The 25,308-nt window shown below is 36.8% G+C and overlaps 3 pseudogenes across 1 annotated transcript in view; 1 reads left to right on the top strand and 2 right to left on the bottom strand.

The window, feature by feature from the left end:
• Positions 1 to 25,308, top strand: part of LOC106008074 (olfactory receptor 10AG1-like) — a 144,617-nt pseudogene that overhangs the window by 45,208 nt on the left and 74,101 nt on the right. The gene's annotated exons all lie outside the window — the stretch shown is intronic.
• On the bottom strand, positions 2,340 to 3,286 carry LOC101703246 (olfactory receptor 10AG1-like; annotated as a pseudogene).
• LOC101703834 (olfactory receptor 5W2-like) lies at positions 11,260 to 12,196 on the bottom strand (annotated as a pseudogene).

Raw genomic sequence — 25,308 nt, 5'->3', positions numbered from 1 at the left:
CTTATTTATTCTTTTAGTTTTTCACAACAGAGAAACTATTCAGTATTTTCACTGTGAAACAGGAAGAAAAGGTCTAAAGGAGTAGGGGAACTGGGAGGGATCAAGGAAAGAAAAGAAGGGGAAAGAAAAAATGGAAACAAAGTCTTTGTAAATAGGGAAGGGTGAAGGGGTGAAGGGAGGGCAGGGGAATGGGGAAAAAATAAGAACCAAGATAGATCATGTAAAGGTTCAAGTTCTAAATGATGGTTGTAATTGTATTGTATACCTAAAATGTACCAATAAACTTAATGAAGAAAAAACAAAACAAAACATGGGTATGCAAGTATCCCTGTGATAAGATGGAAAGATATCTAGAGGGGGAATACCTCGGTCAAATGGAATTTCTACTTTTAGTTGTTTTTTTGTTTTTTGTACTGGGGATCAAACTTGGGTCCTTGTGCTTGCGCAGCAGGTGGCAAAAGCACTGAGCTAAATCCCCTGCCCCTCTACTTTTAGTTTTTGAAGAACCTCTACACTGATTTTTGTAGTGGTTGTACTAGTTTACATTCCCATTACATTATATCCTTAGCTGACAAATTATTATTCCCTGAGGAGGCATATGACATCATATCACTTGGCATCACTTTATAAATCTCTCATCACTCAAACTCTACTGTGTTCATGTTTAATGATAATTTTTACATATATTATCTCTTTATTTCAAAGAATATCTTAAAGTATGGATTTCTTATAGGAGGACTAAACTTATTGCATTATTGAAATGTAAAGAATGAGAACATGCAATCAAGTAGTTTTACTTTCCAACTTAATTGATATTAAAGATTATCACCTTCCTCAGAATAAAGCTCTATGCTTATATCAATTAAGAGAAATATAATGCTTTTCCAAGTTTTTATCTATCCTAGATATGGGTCTTTATCCAAAAACGATCCTATAAGTTAGTAAGAAAAAGTATATTAGCACTATCTTACTAATTATAAATGTTGAAAGGGAAAAAGTTAAATGATATTTAAATACTCAACATTTTCTTCAAAAAGAAGATTAAAATTCAGTTTTCTGAATTTGTTCAGCAGCCCTGTATTGACCACACTGTGAATCCTACTTCATAAATTTCAGAAAATAATCATGAATGTAAGCAGTGACCCACAATAGTGGCTCTCTTTATCATCACAGTGCTCACTAACATGATCTTTCTCCACTACCAGATGCAAAATTCTTCATGCACATAAAACACTGTGTGAAAAAATTTTCATGAAGAAAACATGAATAAAATGTAATATCACATGTTAGACAGTAAAAATTGCAAATGGGTAAGTAAATGAGAAATACAACTAAGTTCAGAAGAAAAGCTAAGATGGCCCTTATCAAATGTCTTGTATGTGTGTTTACAGTCAGATTTAAAGCCACAGATTGAAATACAACAAGAAAAATGTCTTAAAGTGGCTCATGTTTTTGAGACCCTTGTATCTGAAGGTGGGACATTTAGGATTCTATTGAATCATGTGCATTTTCCTCATTCCTATTTGTTTAAATGTTAAATAATTTTATATACTTTAGCTGCAGTTACAATTAAAAATATTTAGGTAAATGAATGCAATGAATCTATGAGAAATTCAAGTAATCCTGGAAATAATTTCCAAAAATATCATATGGGCAATTATGTGTAGGTATAAAAATGTCTACATATTTGTGTTGTGGTTAAGAGAGATTAGATAATGAAAAAGAAATTAATGGGAGCCATAATAGAAAGAAGGAGATTATATGTACAAAATAAAACCATGTTAATCAAGCAGGAGTGTTGCCTTATATCTCATGTCCTCCCAGGAAATTATTAGACAGAGGGCTAAGTGATATGACCTTTTCCTCTGGTATCAATAGAAAATAATTACATAGTACTACAGAGTTAGTTAAATAAATAAATTGTAATGCTGATTCCAAAAAATCTCTAGATTTATCTAGGGTTCATATGGCTGTCTACCCATTTACTGAATCTTTTACACAATAAGCATTAATTGTTTAACCACTATTGGTAACTACTATTTTATGCTGCATAGATTAAAAGAAAATGTCACAAAATACAAGTACTGTATGGACATTTAAGAAAATAAAATCCATTAAATTTAACCCACAAGACAGCATTTTGAATTTAGATATTTACAGGGTAAAGATTTAATTTACTGTATTTAGGCATGGATCACTGAAGATAGGTGAATGGTTCTACTCTGCATCCAGGCACAGCAAATTGCAAGCCAATATATAAATGTAATAAAAACACATTAAGTGCTCAAAGGGAAACTGTAGAGCATTGAAATATTTCTCTGAGAGCTATATGACCAAAACTTCAAGGAGAACCATGGCACTGTGTTTTAAGAAATATTTTTCTCAGTGCCACAATGACATCCTTGTTCCTGAGGCTGTATATCATGGGTCTGAACATGGGAGTCAGGTTAGTGTAGAAGAGAGATAGCAGTTTGTTAGTTCCTGCAGAATGGTTGGACTTTGGTCTGAAGTCAGTAATGCTAGCAGATCCAAAAAACAGCACCACGACCAGCAGGTGGGAAGAGCATGTGGAGAAGGCCTTGGTCCATCCTTGGGCTTTTGGCAACTTCAGAATGGTGGAAACAATTTTGCTATAAGAGGCAAGGATCAGCATGAAAGGAACAGCAGCAACCAACATGACTACTACATAGATAGACACCTCATGAGCAGAAGAGTCCCTGCAGGCCAGCTTGAGAATGGGCGGTATGTTACAGAAGTGGGGGATTTGGTTGGACTTACAGAAATGCAGAGAGAATATGTGGCATGTTTGCCCTATCTGGACTGGGATTGCACCCAGCCAGGTGCCGGCTGCCAGCTGAGCACACTTCTCTGGGTTCATGAGCAGAGGGTGAAAGATGGCCACATAGCAGTTGTAGCATATCACGGCCAGCAGGAAGCACTCAGTGGTTCCCAGCATAGGAAGAAACACAGTTGCATGGCACAGTCCAGGACAGAAATGTTTCTCTTCTGTGTCCAAAGGTTGAAGAGCATCCTAGGAAGAGTGACTGAAACATAACATTTCCAAAGAAGAAAAGCTTGCCCGGAAAAAATACATGGGTCTCTGCAGTGCCGGGTCCAATCTTGTTATTATGATGATGAGGCTGTTTCCAATTAAGATAATCAAGTAAATGATGGCGAACACTCCAGATAGAAACCCCCAGAGGTTTGGAAGGTCAGAAAACCCCAGCAGGACAAAGTGCCTCACCGTGGAAACATTGCATCCTGCATTAATCTCTTCATGTGTCATCTGTGGAAATAATTAGAAGCACAAGTAATTTCATCACCTTTAACTTTATTTAATCATTTTTAATACAAAGATGGCACACAAAGTGATATTCCCATTCCCAAAATGAACAAAAATTATAAATATAGGAGCTCTAAACTTGTAGTTCTTTACTTTTTATTATTAAGGAATACACATGTAAGGTCTTTATTCTTTTTTCCCTTCCACGAGAAATTATATTTGTTGATGAGGTACATTATTTTAAATGTTACCCCTATTTGAATTTCCCAAAGCTCAAACTCTGAAAGGTAGCAAACTCTGAAGTGTAGCAATGATTAATTTCATTAATTTACCATGTTGTCCTCACTTGTCAAAGTCCCTTTCTACCATTTTCAATTTAAAATTAATTGTATTGTTTAAGTAAATATTATTATGAAATACAGAATATTTCTTAGAGTTTAGTATAGTTAATTTTTATTTTATTTCTTCTTGTAGTCTCTTCATAATTTTATTCAGCTTTTTCTTTCTCTATGACATGCTTATTTATTATTAAGAAATCATAATATACTAACCATAAAACATGGAATATTACTGAGTTTTATAATTTTATTTGCCCTTTAATATAAGATCTATGAAATTAGCAGTTGTAAGATTTATCAAGCTTTTTCATGGAGAAGAACTCAATCTTGTTTCCTTTTGGGTAAAGCTCAGCATTTAAAAGGTACATCTGACATCTATGAATAAGGAAGTAACTAATTAAAGTGTGCAGATTTGAATTGTGCGTTTATGGTATGGAAGGAGCAATGACCAACATTCATCTGCATGATTGGCCTGTATCACTCTGATCTTCACTGAATGTTGTTTTTTCTTCACATCGTTTGTTCCATTCAATCTTTTTCTTAATGTGTGTATATGTGTGTTTTTATGTATTTGAGTGTATTAGACTGTGATTTTTCATCTTAATGTGTTCTTCCCTTATCCCCAGAATTATGCTGTACATTTCTCTTGGTATTCTGTACATTTTGTATGCAATTCAGTATTTCACAAAATTGGATTCCCTAACTTAACCCTAAATTATAAATGAGTGGAATTGGTTTCGTTACTAGACTTCTCCCCAGGTGCACACCAGGTCCTCAGCAATCTACAAATCTCACCACCAGATAAGGATTGAGTAGAATTTCCTGTGTGACTCTGTGTGTGCTCAGGATGTGTGGATAGATTCAGGGTATTTACCAACTACTGTGATTTCATTCACTCTTGCAGCAGTAGCAGTTCATCTCATTGTTTCTGTTATGCACTGGATCACATCCCTGTTATGTGTTATTTGAAAAGCAAAGGAGACTAAATCACCACTCAGAAGAGACTCACAATAACCCTAAGGTGAGACTCATGCTGTGTCTGGACCATGATCACAATGAAAGTTGAAAAAGTACAGATGGACATGTTGGGGGTATTGGGGCACATCTGTGATCCCAGAACTCTAGGAGGCTGAGGAGTAGGGTCTCAAGTAAAACCCAGCAACATAGGGAGAACCTATTTGAAAATAAAAAAATAAATATAGGGCTGCATAAAAACCCTGGATTCAGTCTCCACTATTATACAAAAATCACACACACACACACACACACACACACACACAGTCACAAATGGAGAAATAACAATGCATGCACCACAGGGCACCCTAAAGATTTTCTGAAAGTGAGATCAAAGATGTACATAAATTCCTTTCATTATCTACAAAATTCCAGACAAAACATTAAGGCACATCTCAAAGAGTGCTTAAAATATTTAAGCAAACTTTCATAATTATGTACTTCCTTTGACGAAATGTGATGCTTGAGATTCTAAAGCTACCATAACTTGATGCCTCCTGAGAGAGAGAAGAATGCTGGAGGTGAAGCTGTGAGGTTGATTAATGGATACAAAGCCCCAGTTAGAGTGAGTAGCTGTGCTCTGCTGATACTTGAAATGACAATAGAGAACATGCTAGTACACGGTTATTTGTAAAAAGTAAAGTAAAAGAAAAATTTTGAAAGTTTTCATCATAAAGAAAAACAAATATTTAAGGAATTAAATTTACTCTGAATTTAGAATTACACAATGAATACATATATGCAAATATCATATGGCAGAATATAAATACAGTAACATACTACATATATATATACATATATATATATATATATATATATATATATGTACACCAGCCAAAAGAAAAAGATAAAAATTGATGGCACATCCTGCCAAAAAATGCTCTGTAACTGGGTTTCTCTGATGATCAGAAATTAGTATGCAATTAAGACATTACTAAGAAATGAGTTTGAGTTAAGACAAAACTATGCTCTTTTTCACTATATATACCTCCATACTATAATAATATTTTATTCATTTCCTGTTAACTCAACCTGGATGCTGAAGTGGGAACAGTAAGTAAGCAAAACAACTAAGGCACCCCTTTGGTATCAGAGGCCCATTTCAATAATGTCCATTCAATGTCTTGCTTATTAATTACACAAAGTTGTATGGAGATTACACTCCTAGAGTTATTACATAAACAATGCTTAAGTATACACTTACACATAGTAGTCATTTAATAGTAAGAATTAAAATGCTACTAGTGCCAATATGGTAATATTTAATAAATGAGCTCATGAGACAAAATGTTCTTTTCATTTTGATCTTATTTGATCTTGCCATAATTAAAGCTAGGAAAATACAAAGTCCTCTGGTTCAGTGATTTGAAACTTCATATAATAAATTTATTTTTAAAAACTTTTGTGTAATTATGGGTTATTTCCCAGCTAAAGTTACAGATACTTATAGAATTACATTTGCATGAGATGGAAGGAGCTCATGCTTAGGTGTTTGGATCAAGGTTAAATATAATATTTACCTTTATTGGCTGCATAACAGATGAGAGAGGAAGAAGAACGGTTTATTTCAAGGTGAGGTAATTTATTTGAAGCAGAGGCAAACAATCAGCTCAAATATGTTCTTTCATCAGAGCTTATGAGGTTCTTTAAGTACTAAATGTTTTCTACCCTGGGGATAAGCTTGTCTCTCAAGTAAACTTCTAATTGAACTAAACTATTCTGCCTGGGACTCAAGGAATTTGGGGAGACATCCAAAATTCTGTGGCCCTGCTGCTTCCATAAATTATGAGACCTGCATCCTTTTAAGTGACCATTAAAAACTATGAGCCTTGCTAACATCAGAACATTATAATTATCATATGAAATGTTCTTTTTTTAAAAAAAATTTAAAATTCTTTTATTGGTACATTTTAGGAATACAATATGTTTACATTTATCATTGGGTGCTTGTACTTGTACATGATATATGTTGGTTCTTATTTTTTTCCCCATTACCTGTGTGCCCTTCACCTCCTCCACCCTTCCTTATTTACATGGATTGTGTTTCCATTTTTTTTTTCTTTTCTCATAATTTTTCCTTTCCCTTCTTTCCCTTCCCCTTCCCCTCCCACCACCCCTACACCTTTGGACCTTTTCCTATTTCAAATTATCAATTATTCATTTTAATCATTTTAATCCTTATTTACACTTTCAGTTTGTTACACTAGAGAAATTATTCGGTATTTACACATGTGTCCTATTTATTTCACTTAAGAGTATCGCCTTAATATGCCTACATTTAATTATAAATTTCTCTAGTTTCTCGTTCTAAATGTTCTTTAAAAGATGAATGCATAGTATGTGTTGGACAGAAAATTCATTTTTTTACCATGAAAAATTGAAATGTAAGAGCTCTAGGGCTGCCAGATGGCTGTGCTATCTTCACAGTAAGTCTTCCTTCACCAGCTACACTACCAGGCCAAACTCATCATACCTTCCACTGAGAATGGGATGGGAGACAGGATAATGAAATAGAACATCTTACATATTTCTTTTCAGGAGTAAAAACTGGCAAAGGCATGCAGAATTTCTAGACACAACTCACATAAAATATATTTAAAAGAGTCCACTAAGCTGAAAGAGAGGCTACAAAATACAATTTCCATCTGTTACCCTATGACTAGCTATGAGACTCTATTTCTATCATTAACAACTTTGATAATCAAAATATAATATTGCAAGTAGTCAGCTGAACTGGATATGGTGGGAGAGGGCAGGAAGGAGACAAGGGGAAAGGAAAGTAGAAAGGATCAACATGCCATATGTGTGTGCGCCAATACCCCATGTTGAATAAGCTTATGATATATCACAAACCTACACTAATAAAAGTTTATTTAAAAAGTGGATCTTTGTCTCCATCTGCAGCTCCTGTTCAGTGGTGGAAAAGTCTCTTTGTGGGTCCAGAGGTGAGGGAATGTGGCAGTCAAGCCTGAACACGGAGCTCTCTGCATCTGTGGCTGAGGAAATTGATCTAGTTTGGAAAACAACATAGGACACTCTGTGTCTAACTTTTTTGTCAAAAAATAAAGGCGATCTTGGGGAGACCAATGACGTTATAATAAAAACTCCTGGAAGATATGTTGATGGCTCCAGGGAAAATGGATTACCATGCAAAATGGTGTAAGAATTAGATGTTTAACAGAAGAACAGAAAGATAGCAAGAAGAGCCTCCCCAAATCCAAAGTCAACTCTGAGAGTTCCCAATTCTGATCCCACTGAGGGATACTAAGGGAGGTGTTAGGAGGACTGAATAGGTTTAGAAGATGCATACAAACCAATGTCAAAGGGTGGAAATGTTACCTCTTCAGTACTTAAGCTTAACTAAGTACTGTTGACCAATAAGGATCCCTGAGACACAGAAAAACTGAAGAAGCAGCTTTCAACACCACAGATGTCCTTGGCTCTCTGGGAGGCTGTGATACCCAGGCTGGGCCAGTTCTGCAGGGTTCCATGAGAGGCAGCACAGCCCAGTGTTTTAGTTGAGTGACCTGACAAGCTAGTGCACTGATGAGTTAACTGGGCACTGACTTTAGCTGATGAGAGACTTGTTCTTTCCAGTGGTGGCTCTTGGGCAGCAAGGCCAAATGACAAGCAGGACCTACATAACCCTGTGCCTGTAGGATTCCTCAGAGGTTGTTGTAAGAGTAGTTAGAATCACATTTCCTGGGCCTTCTCTGATCTGTGGAGGGTGGAGGCTGGCATGCGGGTCACATTGACACAGGCAGGCACATCTCCTTGGTCCTTGTGTGTGTAATGCACACCTTGTGTGTATTCTCCACTTACAAAGTGACCCGATGTGCAAGACATGATAACACATTCATATATCCAGTCAGTTGCTGTGTTTAAATGTTCAAATCATATTTCCTAGACATAATCATGCTTTCTTTATATTCTCATTTTGAACCAAAATAAAATCATGATCTCATTTGTGTATTAAATTCTTGAAGAAAGCTTTTAGTTGTGCTTCTTTTGATGTAAAATTCTTTATTTCATCCCTTTTCTAAGTAATTATTATTTCTAAGTACAATTATTCATACCAGCTTTTTCAACATAACTTTAGAGGAAAGGTGAAAATTTTATATAAAAGGCATATATAATTCTGTATGACATAATATCTCAGAAATCAGTAATGGTATATATTTATGCATGTTTCATCTCATTCAAATGTTTGGTTACAAAAATCTTTAGAAATTAATGTGAGGGGCAAAGTGAGATCACTGAAGGTCTTATCAAATGCTGCATATTTTGGTCTATTATCTATTTTATTTTACACATTATCATGTATTTCATATACTATATGTATCATAAAACTTACACTGTGTTTTACAACCACATTGCATAGATGTAGTTACTGATATCTAGAACCTCAGAGATAATAGGATTTTTTAAAATTTAAGAAACCATACCCTCAACAAATTCCTGTTTAGAGTTCCATGAAGTGAAACTCTTTGAAAACAACAATTATGTGGCTACTCTCATGAAACGCTAAAGAATTTTTAGTTGGGTTTACACTTTCAAACTTTGTAAATTCAGTTATCTACAGAATTTTCAAATCCTAAACCAAGTGAAAATTTATCTAAATCCCATGTATAAGCTTGGCATAATTTCAACCAAGGTGATTAAAGATCAAAGAATAAAAAGGACCATCATATATGTAAGTAGAGTTTTAATTATTTTACTCAAACAATTCAGCATTATTAACATTGATATTAAGAGAAAATGCTGTATAATGCTGGGGCATTGGACAATTTCGAAGACTACATAGAATATAAGTAAAACAATTGGACACTGAAACTATGCAAGCTCGAGATCTGAAGAAGCTTCCGTGTCAGCTGTCTGTGAAGTACTAGTTTATAATATGTAAATTGTGACACTGCACCTACAAATGTCCTTGCTATGTGTTCACTAAATGTTGCATGAGAGCTGCAGATAATTGCAATAATCTCCACATTAGGTGTATGTTTGGAGTCACAATGCAGTTATTAGTCAGTAGGGCACCAACACAAAACTTGTGGACAAAACCAACAAAATGAAATGTGGTTGGTGTATTCCATTATGTGCAATGAGCAATTTAGGTATTTCTTTCTTCTGAAACCTCACCAGGGGATTAATTGCTACGTAACTGTTGCCCGTGTGTGTGTGTGTGTGTGTGTGTGTGTGTGTGCGCGCACGCGCGCACTGTCTTAGTCACATTCTTTTTTGGGGGACACAATGTCAAACACCCACAACCTCTAGGAGGAGAAGACATTTACTCTGGCTCACATTTATAAGTTCCAGTCCTCCCATCTGCTGGGTCCAGGTAGGAGGGGCATGGTGGAAGGCAGCAGCAAAGCTGCTCATGGCATGATGCTCAGCAGCCAGAGAGCTGAAGCAGAAGCTGGATGGGAGAGAAACCTTTCCAGGCCATGCTCCTCCTTACCCACCTCTGCAGTCAGGACCCACCTCCTCACCTCAGATTCAGCTGTAGATTCACCTGTGGACTAATCCACCTGTGAATGTACTGCCCCATTACCCAGTCACCTCCTGGAAGCCCCACTTTCACAGGCTTTGGGGAGACATGCCTTAGTTTCCATATGATTTTATGCAATTCATGAGTATATATATATATGTATATTTAAAGCACATATCATTGTAAGTTTATTTCATTTTATTAACATTTCATAAGACTAAAAATATCTAGTTTTTAAAATTATTCATTTTTTTCTGCATTTGTAGTCACAAGCACAATGCAGATGAATTAGATAACATCGATGGAACTCTCAGTCCTTGAAAAAAGAACTCACATCTCATATTGGACATCGTCATCTCAGACATCCTACATGTACATTAAGAAGCCAGTTGTCTGTGGACTACACTTCCAGGGCCTTTAACAGGAACAGAGTCCAGTTAGAAGTGGAATGTATCCTTTAGATAATTATGAAGATTCTGTATTTAAGAATAACAATGCGTGGACATATTAATCAAGGCTGTTTCCATCACTCTTTAGCCATATTGGAGACACCAACTTCTTCAAAGCTATGGAATTCCTCACCTAAAGATATTGATAACTATTGGACCCTCTGCCTAGAATCCTTTCCTTTCTCCAGTTTGCACTTTTTTATAACTAAGATTGAATGTGTATATCCAAGGATGCCTCTCTTCTGCACAATGGAATTTGTTGTTTGCCCTTCATTCATTTCGTTCAGCCTTTCTATTTGATGAATGATTTCAAGGTTATTATGAACTATTTTATTGCTTAGGAAATTAATGCCTCTTGCTTTTACTAGATTATAGGATCCATTAATTTAGAAATCAATGAATTTATCATGAAAATGATAAATTTAAATGCACAAAAGCATTATTGAAAACTTGATAAAATTTAATACACTTGAACTAATGCCTGAATGACAGAATATGCAAATAAAAAAGCTGGTAAAAGTAGAAGTATCAGGAAAGTTTTCCAAAGAGAATTAGTACTATACAAGAATTCCAGAGAATGGAGCACCTCAGCTTAGAGAAACACAACATATGCACAAATGAGTGCTAGTACAAACAAGGATTGGTATAAATGCTAGTCTGGGAAAGGTTTGGATTTATTATAAATATTTAAATCCACATTCTAGTTTTCAGTTTTTCAATAGCTGCCTTCACATATTTTATTTCTTAAAATATAAATCAGAGGGCTCAGCATAGGAATCACCAGGGCATAAAACAAGAGGTCATTTTGTCTTGATCTAAGGAATAAGATATATTTGGCTGGAAGTACATGCAGAGCACAGTTTCCTGGAAAATTGCAACCGCAGTTAAATGGGAGGTGCAGGTGGAGAAAGCTTTAACACCCCCCCCACCCCCAGCAGAGCAGGTCTTTAAGATGGATAAGATGATATAGCAATAGGAGACAAGAACTCCCAAAATGGTGCTCAGTTCAATGAATCAAAAAATGGTAAATATGGCTAACTCATTGATCTGGGTCTCTGAGAAGATAGTAATAAGATGGCTGGGATATCCAGAAGAAATGATCAATCTCATTAGAACCACAGAAACACAGGCTGAATATCAGTGTGGTGTGTATCAGAGCATCTGCCAGTCCCACCAGGTAAACCCCAGCCATCAGCAGGGAGCCCAGCCTGCTGGACTTGTAGGCTGTGTACAGCAGGGGGCTGCTGATGGCCTTGTAGCAATCCTAGGCCATCACCCCCAGCAACATGCACTCAGAGTTTACAAAGGTGCAGGCAATGAAGAACTGGAGAGCACAATCAAAAGAAGGGATTGACTTGTCCTTGCCAAATAGGGCAACCAGCGTCTTGGCTCCAACTGCTGTAGAATACCAGAGGTCACAGAAATACAGGTGGCTGAGGAAAATGTACATCGGCATGTGAAGCTGGGAGTCCATTCTAATTAAGATGATCATTCCAAGATTTTCCAGAAGGTTAATGAGATAAATAAGTAGAAAGAAGATAAATAGTGTTACTTCTATCCTAGGATTATTAGTAATTCTTACTAATATGAATTCAGTCAATAAGGAGCAATTTCCTTGGTCCATTGTTCATAATCTTGTTAAGCATTTGAGAAAATAATAAAAAAATTATACATTCATATATTGCAATTCTGGACATCAATGATATATATATGTATATATATATACATATATACATATATATATGGCAGACATGATATTTTCTTCATTTTCCTATTTATCCTTGTCACGTTATGTTTTAAAAAACATTTTCATCTATTTGAAAATAAAAGAAAAAATCTAATATGTCAAAAAATTGAGAAGATTTGACCCATATCCAGATCTAAATCTTCATGATATATTTGTTTTTCATGTTTCTTGATTTTTAACGGCCTTATTTCCTTGTTTCCTGGAATACAAGTGAATGAATTGAAATCATATTGGATCTTTAAAATGATATTGAATAAAGCAGATATTACAGAGACAAAGGTTTAAAATGGCTTATTAGGCAACTTCTAGTTTTTATAATATCTGCATATACATAAAATTTATATAATGTTCCTAAATATCATGATTTGTTCAAAAGCTGTTCTAGAAATACAGAACATAACACTGGCTAACATTAAATTACTATGGCACTTTTATTGGTCCATGCTTTCTTTAGGATTTTATGAGAGAAGTAATTTTCATTTACTTTTTCTTTAGAAATCTATTATGATTTTGCCACAATACTCATTATCAATTTATAGCAATATTCTGATACAGAAGAATAAGGCTTTTGTTCAAAAAGTGGACAAAAAAGAAGCAGAAGCAACATGTTTAAAATACATTTTCAATTCACTGAATTAAGAATACTTGGAAATTAAAACTTTGGAATGCAATGAGAAAATCAATATTTCTGAGATATTTAGGTTTCTTTACCTTTTACAGAAGTGCAACTTTATGTTTCTCTGTTGACATATGAGAATTGAAATGTTGATGATATATTTTTCATTCTTAACAAACCTAAGTAAAATATGGCATGTTCCATATAGAATTGAATTTATGCATAGTTTTTAATGTGCCAAGTCAATTATTTTTAAATAAAACAAGAAAGTATCTGAAATTCACATATGTGCTGGCACACCAATAAAATAAAGACTTTCTTGTTGCCAGAGTAAAATAAGAAATTGGAATATTATCTCATGGATAGTATTACATTCAGTCAGATTCATCCAATTCTGATTTAATATATAATTGTATCAGACATTGGATAGGAGAAAATATTAAAATAAGAACAAAGCATATAATGATTCGTTTTTTAATTTCTCACATTATTTCTTTTTCTAAAACGGTGATTAGGTTTGTTCCTTTTTACCCTAGATTTGTAAGTTGACATTTACAAACATACATGAGACATGCAGGTCTTTGATAGCTGAGCCCTAGGCAAAGAGCAGCTTATTTTACCAGGCAGCTTTGGGGATTTTGCACACTGAAGTTATTTCCCAGATGCTTTGCTGTGATTAATTTTACTTCTGGTTTTGTATTTTGCCCTGCAAATACACTGACATTAGTTATATTGAGCTTTAATTATTCACAGTTGTAACCAAATTAGGAACAAAACTGCAAATGCTTTTTAAACTCTAAAACTTAATATAAATTTTCCTTCTCCAATCAAAGCAGAAATTTGATGTATTCCAAATAACCCCTAATTAATCACTGTCATTTCCTGTCTGTTGTCCATTATTTCTCCCATTTTTCAATACTCCTCTTTACCATCTCAGAAATATTTGTCTTTTGATACAATTATTTTATTTGAGTATAATGAATACATTAAGACATTCATCCTCTTAAAGAAATCATTTCTTTGCTTATTAGTATTTTCATAAAGCATTGCAGCCACCACCACTAATTCCAGAATATTGTCATCACCCCAGTAAGAAACCAGACCTACTAGCAGTTATGGTCCTTTCCCCTCGCCCAGCAATCCCTGGCAACTACTAATCTCTTGCCAGTGCTCCTATTTGTTCATTCTGAACAGCCCACGCAGACAGAATTATAAAGTATTTAGTCATTTGCAACAGACTTCTTTCATCTTCCTGAATATTTCCAATGTTCACCCATGTTGTTGTATATGTCAGGATACCCTTACTTTCATGGAATGTTCCTTTTTTCGGATATAATACATTTTGATTATTCCTTCACTGGTTGGTGAAGGAATAAACAATTGGCTTATTTCTACTTTCTGGCTAATATAAGTTATGATATTGGAGTGATATAGGGGAAAAGCTGTAACTCCTAGCCCTGCTAAATATCAAAGTGCGAGTTCCTGTTCTCTAAAATCAAAGAATGAATTCTAGGAACAACAGAGCTTAAAAATAGGAAAATTTTATTGACATAAAGAAAGCTTCTGTCTAAGAGAGATAGAAGGGAGACCAGAAAGTGGTTTGCCCACTAACCCAACTACTCAAAGTTGTTTTATGGGACAAAGCCAGAAGGTGAGGCAGTTTCATCCAATGAGAAATCACAAGGTGGACAAAACTATGAATAACCAATAAGATTATGACAAGTATAGTTGCTTAGGTAATATTGATTAAACAGGGATCCAATGGGGAAACAAGTCATGTAGCAAGCATACAAGGAATGAGCAAGGATTTTCTGTGGAAAAGGGTGGGTCAGGGATCTTTCTTGGAAAAGCTTGGTCCCCCACCCAGGTGACTGATACCTATTTAAAATGTCAATCACTGCTGTTAATCCTATGTGGGTATGGATGTTTCCTCTTCTTTTACAATGCTGTGTGTTGATTGTGTTGATTGTCCTGCATGTTGGCTCCTCCTGGGCTGGCCCTGTGTAACTGCCTACAAGGTATCTAATTAATTTACCTATCTGCAATAATGCCTCCACCTCTTTGTTTTCTGTGGTTTTAGGCTATCCACTAATGCAAAGCCTCACCAACCCTCAGAGCCAGGTCATTGAAGAGAGACAACACCTTGAGTGTAAACTATGGCAGTTGTAGCACTTGGTGTGTGACCAGTTTCCTTACAGAAAGAATGGTTAGATCTGGATTTACTAGTGGGATGAGCCAAACCAAAGGTTCATGAGGCACCAAGCTCTGTCTCTCTGTTGTAGGGCTGGTGTTTGTTTGGTCATTTAAGTTGCAGGGTAAATTCTTATAAATGAGGCCATTGAGTAGCCCCTGGCAGTGTGAGGCACAAGCTCCTTCCAGAGATGAAGTCTGAGTTACATGTCCCTTACCCTTTCCTGCAATACTCTGAGGGGTGTGGCCCAGGAAGCATACATGAATGTCAGAAGTTTCCTATTCTGACACACTGCTGATGTCATCCCTCAGAAAGAGCTAACTACAACAGTTTGATTATACTATGACTTAGTATAGTCACTTTGATGGAATTTTGGAAAATCTTGGAACTTCTTGCACTGCACTTGAATTTTTATATCTTTCTCCAAATGTGGCAGCTTTATGGCTGTTGTTGCTCTTCTCTCTCTCTCTCTCTGTTTTTTTGTGACAGGGTCTCAAAAATTTAATGTATGTAATTCAGGCTGGCCTCGAATTCAGAGTGATCCTCCTGTCTCAGCCTCTCAAGGGCTGGGATTACAGGCATGCACCACCATGTTCAGCTTGGCTGTTCTTTCTTTCTTTTTTTTGCATTAAGTTTATTGGTACATTTTAGGTATAAAATACAGTTATATCCATCATTGGGATCTTGTACCTTTACATGATGTAGCTTGGTTCGTATATTTTCCCCATTCCCCTGCCCTCCCTTCACTCCCTCCATGCTTCCCTACTTACAAAGACTTTGTTTCCATTTTTTTCCTTTTCTTTTCCCTTCTTTCCTTTCCCCTACCTCTCCCAATTCCCTTACTCCTTTAGACCTTTTCTTGCTATAACACTGTATCAATCATATATTTTGATTCTTATTTCCACTTTTAGCATTTCACAATAGAGAAACTATTTGGTATTTACACGTGTGTCCTATTAATTACACTTAAGAGGATGGCCTCAATGTGCATCCACTTAGCTAAAAATGTCTCTAGTTTCTCATTCTTTATGGCTGAATAGTACTCTATTTTATAAAAAAAACCTTCTTTATCCACTTTCCAGTTGATGGGCATTTGGGCTGTTTCTAAGTTTTAGCTATTACAAACTGTGCCATTATAAACATGGGTGAGCATATATCACTGTGGTATGATTCTTTTAATTCTTTTGGGAAAATACCCAGCAGGTGAATAGCTGGGTCAAATGGGACTACCAATCCTAGTTGTTTGAGGTATCTCCATATTTATTTCCTCAGTGGTTGCACTAGTCTGCACTCCCACCATCAATGAAGAAGGGTTCCTTTCTCCCCACAAACCTGACAGTGTTTGTTATTGGTTGATTTCTTGATGGTAGCCATTCTTCCTGGGGTGAGGAGGAATCTCAGTTTTGTTTTCATCTGGATCTCTCAAATAATGTTATTTCTTTAAATAAGCCTTTTGGCCATCCCTTTTCTTCTTAACTTTCTTCAACTCCTATGATGTAAATTTTATTTCTTGATGTCACATAAACCCTGTGAGTTTGCCTCACTCTTAATCTTTTTCTTTCTTCAATTTTGATTCTATATTTTCACGTAACCAGTCTCACAGTTCATAGATTCTTTCATATCCTTTATTAATTCTGTTGTTGATGCTCTCTCTCTCATCATTTTTATTTCATTCTTTACTCCAACATTTTGGTTGGTTCTTCCTTCTGATTTCAATCTTTCTGTTGAAATTCTTCATTTTTTAGTTTATTAAATCATCTCTTTGTCATCCCCTAATAAAATTCTCCAAGTTTCCTTAGATAAATTATTTAGAGTTTTTATGTGGGGAGCATATAACTATCTTTTCCTTAAGGACAGTTACTAGGACTTTTTTTTTTCTAGTGGAGATCTATTTCTTTGCTTTTTCCCCTTGATTTTAAATTCATGTTTCTCACTGATTTATGTTGACATCTATTCATTTGAGGGAATGGTTCTTTCTTCCAAACTTCACAGGCTGGTTTCATTGGGGAAAGACTTTCCCTTATGGAAGATTGTGAGCACTCTGTCAGAGAGATGGGGCAGTTCTGCCTCAGAGGGGTCAGTGATGTCACCTCTGTGCTATTCTCTCAGCTGCAGTCAGTAGAGGGGAGCACAGCAGGGCCATCAGGACCAATAATGAGTGGGTGACTAGAGCAGTAGTGAGGGTCATGAAGCATTCAGGTGCCAAGTTTCCTGGAGTTTTCACAATCTCCTTTCCTCTCACTTGTGCAGTCATTGGGAGGGGGCTCTTTAGGGGTACCGGGTCCAGCTCATATGCATATGCATGATGACAAGGACACTGATATGTTGTCTGTGGCTCCCACAGAGTAGATATGGCATTGAGGATGAAATCATGGGCACTTGTGAAGGGAGAGCAGCTGGGATTTCAGGCAACAATGCCAAGGTGTAATTTCCCAACTTACTTCATGGGTAAAGGTGTACAACACATGAGGGTTCACTGGACAGTGAGGGGCCAGGGGCCAGTGTGTGTGTGTGTGTGTGTGTGTGTGTGTGCGTGTTTGTGTACAACACTACAGCAGCTATGGGTCCAGCTGTGAACTGGGTGGCTATTACAACACAACTTGTGTATCAGTCAGTTCTCCTTATTATAATAGCTAGAATCTAATGGATTCCACTTATACTAGATTACTTACTTGAATGTCTATCTTAATCTTCTCTTTGTATCTTTAAATCAGTTCCTTCTCACACATCCATCAATGACTGACAACAAATATTAATGATCAAATAGTATAATATTAACAAACTTGTGTAGTGGAATAACATCATCTTCAAGATCCTATATCTTTGCTCTTTCTTTATCCATGTCCCTGAAATTCCAGAAGGGAAGCATGATACAGATTACATATGATGATATGTAATCAAATGCAGTGTATGCGATTACATGTGTAGCACAGGTAATAGATGTGTAATGGTGAGAGGTCATATAAGTACACTGATTAAAGTGGTAATGATGTTCAATGCCTCAGCAAGCAGGAGATTCTCCATTTATGTCAGGTGCAGTAACTGTCTTCCCTTCAGCCTTCTTGCTGCAAACACATCATGAAGGAAGGAAATACTCAGTGTCACTCTAGATCTCTGAATGTATAAAGGAAATCTTATATAGAACTAGGGTTCTCTCTGTGACAGAGGCAATGAGCCCAGATTGTTTTAAGGCAACTTCCACATGACATTTCTGTATCCAAATTCTCAGCTCTTTAATTTCCCTGCTCTGTGAGCTGCTCCCCACTTTAAAGCAGAGACGAGCTACTTCTGCATGTGAAAGGGGTGTCCTGCATCTCTAGCCTTTTTTGACCAAGAAAAATGGTGACAATGGGGCTGTGTAGAGAGTAAGAATTTCACAAGGTCAAATATTTTCAACTGTGACCATAGTAATGGATGTCTTCCTCTATTACTTTCTTCCTTTGTGGTTTCATTGTTCTCTGTAATCATATTTCTGGAGCTTTCCTATTTGGTTTATGTAAGTGTTATAGACATTTGAGTTTACCCGGAGGATTACATAAAACATCTCATGTTTGTAAGTGGCTATTTTAAGTTGATAACAATTTATTACATATGTAAATTCCATTTTCCTCTTCTTGTATTTTCTATTTTTGATGTGTTAATTTAATTTTTTTTAAAGAGCTGCATCCTTATTAAATAATTGTAGCTTATTTTCATAGTTTTAAAAAAATATGTGCAAGAGAGATAATTGATTAACCCACTACCACTATGGCATTAAAATATTTTGTATTTGAGAATGTATTTATATCACTGAGTTTTATACCTCAAAGGTTACTAATTATCAACCTTTTGACTTCAGCTTGAAAAACAACCTTTAGCATTCCTTTGATTTCAGAGACAGTATCCCAGGCTGGCTTTGTTCTCACTATGTAGCCCAGGCTGGCCTCAACCTCATGGTGATCCTCCTGCCTCAGCCTCCTGAGTGTTGGGATTACAGGCATGTACCACCACGCCCAGCCCTTTAACATTTTTGTAAGGTAGTTCTAGTCCTGATAAACTATCTGGTACTATTAATCTTAGGAAGTCTTTGTAAAACCTCCATTTTTAAGAGATAAATTTTCTGGCTATTGTAGTCTTGATTGGTAAGTGTTTTTCCTTCTATGATTTTGGAAGTCATCTCAGTACCTTCTGGTCTTCATGGTTCCTGATGAAAAATCTTCTGACAACATTACGATGATTCCTTCATATGCAATGGCTCCTTTTTCTTGTGTTGAGCCCCAAAATGTTGTTTCCATTTTAAAATTTTCACATTCCTATTTTGATGTGTCCCCAGGGAGATCTTTTTGGATTCTTTCTAGTTCTTGCCTGTGGCTTGAAATGATTTCTGTCTTATTTTTTATTATGCATCTGTCCTTTTCTCTATTTCTCCTTTCCTCCTGGCTCATGGAAAAAACACATGTAGTTAAGCTTGGCATTTATTCTATAAGTCTCTTAAATGATCCTCTTTTTTTTCCTTTTTGCTCCTCAGATTTTATAGTTTCTGTTTAACTGTGTTTAGGTTGTCAGATCATTATTTTTGAATGATCTCATCTTCTATTGAATCTCTCTACTGAATTTTAAGTTCAGCTGTAAAAATCATTCTGCTCTAGTATTTCTATTTGTGAATATTTTGCACTTTTTCTTCATTGAAAATTCCGGTTTCTTCCAGCATTATCTCTAGAACTCAGTGAGTATTTTCATGAGCATTGTTTTGAATTCCCTGACAGATGAATCACATATCTCACTTCACACTTCTCAGTTTCTAGAGATTTATCTTTTTATTAAAATTTGGAATAAATGAGCCTCTTTTTTCATTTCCTTGATTCTTTTGTTGCTACTCTGCATTTGATAAATCCACGATCTCTCTCAGTGTGCTCATGTTGGCCTCCAGTGGAGAACAGGCTCACAGTCCATTACTCCAGAGAATATAATGTGCTTCTCAGGTCCTTTTGTTTGACAAGATTGGTATTTTTGATGCCTCTGGAGCTAAGCACGTGTGGTATCCTGTGAGCCCCTCCGAGTCTGGATGTAGCAGGAGGAGGTAGGATATCACACATGTGCTCCAATTCTACATTTATGGTGACCCTAAGAATTAAGGTTCACCTGCCACTGTCTGTAATCAGCTGGGAGAATGATCTGTGAAAATACTGATATTCATGCACAGGCTGGACTCTATGATCTAATGGAGAGGCTTGATGGAACTTGAACTGCATATTCTCTCTCTCTCTCTCTCTCTCTCTCTCTCTCTCTCTGTCCCCCCATCTCATCCAGGGAGGTCAAAAGCCTTGTCTCCCTATGGAGAAGCTGAGTGTTAGGAATGTCTTCCTCACTTTTATATGCCACTACTAGGACAGGTTCCACAACAGAACACACCTCATGTTTTGCTAAATATTTGATATGGATGTTTTCTCAATTTCTTGGTGGGCTGAAGCCTCTCCATTGGTCTCTGATTTTCTCCAAAGGAAATTGATTTATCAATAGGTGTGTATTTGGAGTGTCCATGGGAAATGGGAGCCTTAGGTGACTATTTTGAAATGTTGTTGGCATCACTCCCTTAGCAGTACCTTGACAGTTTGATTAAAATATGTACTGTTGTAGTTGTCTTTGGAATGAACCATACTAGACATATTTGAGCTTTCTGCACTTAGATATTTATATTTTTCTCTAGATTTGGTCACTTTCTGGTCATTAATTTTTACATCAGTTTCCTCTCTCTTTCTCTTTTCTTCTTCTTTAACTCCTGTGATGTGAAATTAACTATCTTGATGCTCTTTCATGAATTTTACAGGCTTTTCTTCATTCCTTCTCATTATTTTTCTTCTTTGGTTGTATAACTTGCCATAGAATCACATATTCTTTCCCCTTTGTGATCATTTCTGTTGTATTTTTCAGCTGTTGTATTATTTGATTTCTCTTACAGTTCTTCACTTGTTCACTTATTGATTTCCTGATTTTGTGAAATGATCTCTTCATGTATTTTTGATGTTCACTGGGATTCTTGAAATCTGTTGTTTACTTATGTGTCAGGCCATTCTCAGATGTCTTTCTCTCTGGAGACAGTTGCTTAAATTTTATTTGTTCTCCAGTGGAGATCAATTTTCTTTGTTTGTAAGTATGCATTTTTTCTTATTTCACTGATAGCTGCACATTTGAGGAAGTGGTCACTTTCTAGATTGATTTTCCTGACTTTCCTGTGGAAAGACTTTTCCCTGTGGAACAGTGTGAATGCCCTGTCTGATTGGGGGGAGTGACTCTTCCTGCACTGAGGGAGCTGTGATGGTTTCGTGAAGCACTATCAGTTTGAGTCAGCATTGGCAGATACTGCAGGGATCCCCAGGATCAACTCTGGGTAGCAGAGAGGACTGTAGGTGTGGTCGCTGGCAAGGGCTCCATGGTTTTCCATTCCCTTTTCCCCTAGTGGTGAAATCACTCCAGGGGGGCCACTGTAGGCACACAAAGATGAAAGTGACCCCAGGGGCTGACAGGCAGTGCCCATGCAGTGACCAAGCAGGAGAACACATGCAAGGGCTACAGACCTGAGGATCAGGGTGGCGATAGCTTCCATCATTGCCATGGTGTGCAGTGTGAGTGCTGCTGAGTGCTGGTTCTTACTGCACCTTTAATAAAATGCTTTAGACTGGGCAACTGACAAACAACATGAATTTATTGGCACAATCCAGGAGGTTGGGAAGGGCAAAAGCAGGTGAACCGCAGTCACTGGTGATGGCTTATTTTTCAGAGATGACATCTTTCTAGTGTCCTTCAATGGCACTAGATTAGCCAAAAGCTATGTTCTCACAAAGCAGAAGAGCCAGGGAGATTTCTGACCTCCTTCATAAGGACACCATGAGGGTGTGAAGGCAAAGCCCTTGTAACTAATACTTTTCCAAAATGCCCAACTTCTTAATAACATCAAAAAAGGAATGAGATTTCAACCTGAACATTTCAAGGTCACTTTCAGACTATGGCAGCAGTTGTCCAAAGCATGGTTTTGCACACACACATGAACACACACACACACACACACACACACACACACACACACACACAGGTGACTGTAGGCTGGGGTGAATGCAGTGCAGCTGCAAGGCCAGGGCCCAGCATGTGCAGTGCCTTGCCATTGGGTGGTTCTCATGTCTCTGGGAAGGGTGCACACCATTTTTTTGGGAACTGGGGTCTGAAAGGAGGGTGTTCATAAGAAAGCTGCAACTCTGCTTTCGGGGCACTTGTGTGTTTTAAGAAAGAAGTGGCATCTTTATCTCCAGGATGGCACAACTGCACCTCCTTATTGACAGAGGGGCATCAGTGTCTCCCACTGCAGAGGTCCACAACAAGGCTCACTCTTGAGACCTCAAAGGGGAGAGATGCCAGTGGTGTCTGTGGAGGTGCCTTGCCAGGGAGGAACACAGTGTCCACTCTGTGGTGGATAAAGATAGCTCCCATTCTCCTCCTCTGTGTCTGCCCATCTGCAGATATCACAATGTCCTGAGCTCAGTGCATTTGTCTGTGAAGTTTTCCTCCATTTTTACTTATATATTCATGCTTAGTTCTACTGTGTCCTTGCAGGTTTATAAATGGTTCCAGAAGTCCTACTCTGAATGCTATAATTTCTAGCTAGTTTTCTATTTGTTGTTTATCCTGGGGGTCTGAAATCTTGTATCTGCCATGCCAACTTGCTGATATAATTTCTTCTAACTCACCAACAGTGAATTTTGGCATCAAAGGGTGGAAAAGGAAGCAGCTGCTCATAGCATTACATCTATTGGTAGATGCAATGGAATTTTGATTTCCTATCCTCACAATTTTAGAATCAACTATTTATTTTTAACAGGAAGTTTTTATATTTAAAAGAAAGTCATTCTTTGCGTCAAAGAACTCAATAATTTATTAAATAAGATTATGATGGCTATTTGTCCCGTTGAAATGCTCAAGCTAATGAATCAAGAGGCAAACTCCTATGATCTATATTTTGTGGTGATTGTTACTGAATTATGAGCTTGCTGCTCTACAATGATGGAAGTAGAAAGATTTTCTGGAATGGAGGGGAGCCTTTGGGGACCTTATATCGCTTTGTTCCTAATGGTAAAATGTTAATAGGAAACTATGAAAGATAAAATTTAAGAAATGACTAATGATGTGGATACTTCAGCAGTAACAGCTTGCATATATTCATCAGACAAGAATCAGTAACAGCTGTGATGCTGGTAGCAGCCCCAGGACCACAGAGAGAGGCTGTTGTGAAACTACAGGGAATCAGTGCCTCTGGAAAATGCTGACTGTGCTGAATCTAAAATAAATGCAGCTTCACTAGCTTCCTTACAGTCAGGGGAATTTAGCAAGCCTCTGTGGCATCAGGTGATGAAACACAGGATCCTCCTGTTAAAATGTGGCAAGAGGGCCCATGAATGTTTGCAGATGAGAGGAGCCCTCAAGGTTTTTAGAGGGAAGGGACAGGTGCATTGAGGTTTCCTCTCTCTAAGTGCTGCTTCAATTTGTACACTGGAATCATTTGTGGACCTCAAAAATTATGGGAACATGCTAATTTTAACCATTTTTTAATTTCAGAATAATCATGTTTTCTCACTATGTAACCATCGAGTCACATGGCATTAATAGAGCGAGAGTAAGATTTTCATATTCAGATTCATGCTACTCATTGTAGAGAGATTGCAGAATTAATTGGCAATAAATTTGTAATTATGATAGAGGATTTATTAGGGTGGCTCACAGGATGGGAGGTGGAAGAGGATCCAGGAGTAGTCAAGGGTAAAGGCCTGGATGTTCACTGCAGTCAGTAGTCTGAATCTGAATCAGAAAGCTGAAGAAACTGGAGACCAATATCCAGCAACAGTGGTGATGATTCATGATCTTCCAAGACAGGAGCACTTTCATTTTTTCTTTTTGCTTCCATTCATGGTAGAAGCCTATTGGTTGGTGCCCCCAACATCTGGGGTGGGTCTTTTCCCTCAATTTGCTGGCTGACATGTCAGTAATCTACAGCCCACCCAGAACTTTTAATCTGCTAAGGGGTTCTTAATCAAGTTCAAAGTCACAGTCAATGAGCACAGTTGATATTATCTACAGTAAATGCTTGTGCATGTTATGGAGTTTAAAGACAGGAAGAACTATGTTTACATATGTTGCATCTCACCTATCTTGGATTCTCTTTAAATTTACTTCACTAAATCTGTTTTTATTTTTAGGGTGTTTGCTTGGCTCCTGTAGCTTTGAGTGAAACTGACCTCTTACTAACAAAGGAAATACAAAACTTATAGGAGAGAAACACTGATGGTCAGAAACCTCAAGAATGAATTCTTAGGGTAACTTAAAACTGGTGCAAAGAATCATTTTGGCTGTATCTTCAAAGAGACTATGGTTTTAAGTTTATATTTTCACTGATATTTCCATATCAAAGTCTTAAGTATTTACTATCATGCAATAATAAGTATATATACCAAAGAATCTTGGTTTCTGAAATACATTTTGCTGAGACACACACCCTTCAATTTCAGTCTTCTAATGCACATTCTCTGTAGAGGGTTCCACTGTGGCACTGGGTTGATCTCCCCTGAAGGACACAGGGAGAAACCTATGAGACTGTAAAAGTATAGTCTGTTTAGCTGGGGTTTTAGCTTAGGCGTTCTGCCAACTGCCTCACAATTGCAAGGACCGGAGTTCGATCCCCAGTACAAAAACAAAAAACAAAAAAAAGTATAGTCTGTTTCTGAGATACCACAAAGGAGAATTCCACACTTTTGGCAATACTTTAGTATATTAAAAAATAAGAGGTAGAGGGAAAAATGACAATTATTTTTCATTACAAGTAACCTATATTGCTCCATCTATAAAGAAAATGTTTCCAAATCACAAATTGGGATAGATTAGGTGTGAAAGGCTATTGAAAATTTACTAAACTGCATTTTAAAATAGTATCCGGTTTTAAAATTACTTCTGTAATATTCTTACCTGTCACCATCTTCATGTATAATAGGCCCATTAATTAATGTGCAATATTCTATACACATGTAATAATATGCATCTAAAAGTTTAAACTTTTTAGACACTATTCTCAGCACCTAGCTGCATTAGTCTAATTATCCATTCAACAATTGATGATATAGGTACAGTATTCACTCTCCTTTTACAGACAATTTAACTACGGTA

Source organism: Heterocephalus glaber, unplaced genomic scaffold (genome assembly GCF_053883595.1).
Source record: "Heterocephalus glaber isolate CG9 unplaced genomic scaffold, H.glaber_assembly_v1.0 deba00000896, whole genome shotgun sequence".
NCBI lineage: Eukaryota > Metazoa > Chordata > Mammalia > Rodentia > Bathyergidae > Heterocephalus > Heterocephalus glaber.
This window is presented reverse-complemented; position numbering and strand designations above follow the sequence as displayed.